Below are 4,026 nucleotides of genomic sequence, written 5' to 3'. Positions count from 1 at the left end.
AAAATTATGACTTGGTGGTTGGTGACACGGGCTGCCAACGCTGCCGAGACAGTCATTCTTCAAGGACAATCTTCTGCATCTGTGCGAATAATCAATGTTTCTGAAAGTTTATCATGAACTCGTGGCATCTTTCATATCCCACCAGGCAGCATCCCTTCTGCAAGGCGCATCTAGATGTAAAGTGACATTCATTCTTTCTCAAGAAGATCGAGACAGCTCAACCCTTAAAAGTTAAGAAAAAAAATCGAGGTAAATACTTGAGATAAATAACAGACAAGTACAGAGGTCAGTCTCAGCAATTTCCCTCCAGACGCGTCACAGCAGGTTCTGAAAGAGAAACGTCTCACTGCAGACAGACATGTTCATTCACCTCAGTTTGTGTCGACTGAGACAGCATCCTGATCCGAATCCTAATGACACACCAACTTGCTAGAATTCAGTGGTCTGTGTGTCACAGAGCCGTGGCAGCTCGGGCTGTGCTCTCAATACACACTCAAATCTGCACCTACAAAATCTCTGCAAAAGGGAAATAAGACCATCAGAGGAGATCCTCCTTGCCTACACGACAATTATAATATACTGCAATACACAGTACACTGCCTGTACAACTTCTGAAACCTCGGGTTAAAACTCCAAAATGCATTTGATTTCGTTTTATTTTTTTTCGTTGAATAAAAATAATCAGACATGTTTAAAGCCCCACTAATTTAAAGTAAGTTTTCTAAATTATAAATGACTACATGTAAGGTAAAGGGGGTTTGCATGGTGTCAGATCCACAGAGCTTTTTAGCCTACTGTGTTTTGACTCAATGTTTTGGTTCTACATCCTGTATATTCAAATTTGATAAACTTCAATTCCCCCCCCCCGCCCATCCATTTCACAGATTTCAGTGAGACCAGGCTGTTTAAACCAATATTTCACCCAAAATCAATCAATCAATGAAGTATCAAACACTTACCTTTTGCAGTAACTTTGAAACCATTTCCTCATTGGCATGAATTTATCCGTAAGGCAAAATGGAGAGCTGAGCTGATCAATGGAAGAGCAAAAGGCAGGTTCTAATAGAGTCTTAAGAGGATTGCCCATGTGCATTGTGATCAAAGTGAATTTAGCCGTACAGTATTTAGGTCTAACTATTAGTATTAAGCATACAAGATGAAGGGCAGAAGTGGATTTTGCGGCAGGAGTAGTTTGAGAACTTCTTATGTATGTTTTAATACTATTAAAAAAAACTGGATTCCTTTTATCCATATTAACTGTGGTAAAACGAAGGTTACTATAGCTGCCACGATCTGTGAAGGAGCTACAACTTATGAATTCCACATTTCACATCTGCAGGCTGCACAAAAAGATAGACTTTGTGAGGACTCACAACCAAAAAGTTGCCTCTTAAGTGATTCTTGTGTGGGATCCCCTTGTGGTTGCATATCAGATCGCATCTGTATTCATTTCTAGTTTACACATTTCTAGTTTATTTGTTGCACCTCCAGAGCCAGGGTTTTCAATTAGGATTTCCCTGAAAAGGTGGCAAATGTTCCAAGCTTTTGACAGCAAGCCTTGACTGCATATCACCCAGATTCTTTTCTTTACATTTTGAAAAGAGGGAAAATAATGTCACCTCGTGTTATATACAGTGAGAACGAAAGGAAGAGCCAAACAGAGAGCAAGCACAAACAAGACAGAAATGAGGACAGGATGAGACAGAGACATAGACGAGGAGCAGGAAGGGATAGTGAAAGTCAGGAAAAAAGAAGCAAAGGCATTGGCTTTGTCATGACAGTCTCCTCTCCCATGGCGGAGGAGATGTGTGTTCACATGCTCCGGTAGTCAGGCTGAAAAACCCGGGCCTGTTGCATTCACTCCAGCAGAGCAATAGCACTCATGGTTGCCTGGCTGGCAAAGAGCTCGTTATCCCCCCCCCCTCATCCCTTCATCTGTTTGCTCCTCTTCTTTCTTCCCACACCACAAGCATCTGTATTCTGTTTGCTTCAACGAGCCCTGGCGTTTCCTGGCCACCATGTAACAAGAAAACATACAGCGCCTTTTTTATTCTTCTCGCAAGACACAGGTGAAGACAAACAGCACAGCAAACAGTCCAGGTGGCATTTGCGTCAGGCAATGCGTCCTGAGCCTCAAAAATCAAAAGCAGCGCCGTCAAGACGAATGTGGTGCTCCCACGGTGCCTGAACCGTCCTGCCGGTGACAGAAGTAACTCCCCAATTTCAAGAAAAGGAAATGAACAGTGATAATCTAATGGACTCAATCAACCAACAAGTGTCAAATGGGAATACACAGGCACGCATGAGGAGCCGGGCAGACTGAATACACTGGGTAATGAATGCCGGTGGAAAACGCAGGTCTTCTTCTTATCGGGCATATTTCAAATGTTTCTCATTAACTCCTGGAGTTTCTACTCCACCCATTAAATGTTCTCTCTGTCTTTGTGTGAATGGGATTGTATGAGCCAAGAACACTTGCTGAGTCAGTGGGTGGAGGGCGAGCAGAACAAAATACATTACCAATATTCTTTTTTTCTCCCTCTAGAACAGAAAGTGAATTTAAAGTAAGGCATTTTTGTAAGGCACAAAGTAAAAACAGACTTAAGAGGGGGAGCGGACTGTGTTCAAAAAGGGAAAATGAGGACAAATATTTGCTGTTAAGTGTGGAATACATCAATTTGTTAAAATGAAGTCGTGTTAATGCATCCACATAATGGAATACACTTTCAGGAGTAACAGCATAATTAGAAAACTGCCTGTGTTGCTTGAGAACCAAGGATGAAACTGCCAAAAGTGTTCTTTGCAAATTGTTGATTTCCCTTGTGGCCAGTGGTGACTGTTTGCTAAACACCTCACCCAAACAGCTACTGTCCAATTATAGCTTTGCAACAGTTATTAGGTGTGGCAGGCCTTCTCCACTTCTTGAAGTTTCAGTGACAGTGGTAATCTGTATTTAAAGAGTCTTATTTTAGAATTTCCAAAAGCAAACACACAAGAGCTAAAGTGTTTGGGAAGTAATTGATTATTGTCAGCTTGAATGTAATCTGCAAAGGTAAGCATGTCTGGCTAACTTCCAGGGCCAAGGAGCATTTCATACTTTTTTGAGGGGTATGCTACATTAAAGAAAGCCCACACAAAGCATGTCTGCTGTTTAGAAGATGCTTGATGTTAATGAGTGCCTTTTGCAGTGAGTGCCTAGTATTAGCACTTTTGTCCTTCTCAGTTTTGGAGATAGCGTTACTTTTGCCAAACAAATTGCCTACACCAGAAAAAACTGTTCTCTTGTCATGTCAAAAGTGAAACATACTCTTTTAAGATACAAACAATGAAGAGTACCTTTCACATCTGTCTTGCTTGTTCAGTATGTAAGCTGAGCAGCCAAACTGTTTTGTTGGATTAAATAATCAGGGTTTCCTGATTATACTACTATATACTACTAAATAATGTTAAGACTAACTCACACTGCACTCCAACACTAGATTAATGCTATTTCTTTATTTGCATGTCATCTGTTGAGTCTCAGTTCTTTTGTTGCATAGTTATGTAGTCATTAAGTACATATTGAAGATCCTTTTAAAGACTTCTTGCTTTGAAACATGTCTGCTGGAAACATTCAAAAGTCAGCCAGAGAGCGTTTTCAACCAAATCATGGAGCTAACAATAGCAATTAGCTAGCTAGCTAATCATTTCAGCTAGCCAAATCAATGGTGGCAAACTAGAAATGAGAAACCGGCTTTAGTCTAAAAAAAAGTCCCATTTGTTCAAATGAAAGAATTCCGAGAGCTAAATCTGCCATTGCTATCATTCAAAATTGCATATGTGCACTGTGACAAGCTTGATAGGCCTAGCAACAGTAACTGAATGGGGACAGCAATTGCAAGAAAGCTTTATTTCGCCTCTGATATGCTACATTTTGAACAGTCAAAGGACTGTGAAAGCTTTGTTTCCCAGTTTGATAAATGACAAGAAATGGACACATCTAAAAATTAAAGGTATTCCATGTACACACAGAAGAGGCAAATAAAT

The sequence above is a fragment of the Etheostoma spectabile genome, chromosome 22 (assembly GCF_008692095.1).
Source record: "Etheostoma spectabile isolate EspeVRDwgs_2016 chromosome 22, UIUC_Espe_1.0, whole genome shotgun sequence".
In the NCBI taxonomy this organism is placed as follows: domain Eukaryota; kingdom Metazoa; phylum Chordata; class Actinopteri; order Perciformes; family Percidae; genus Etheostoma; species Etheostoma spectabile.
This window is presented reverse-complemented; position numbering follows the sequence as displayed.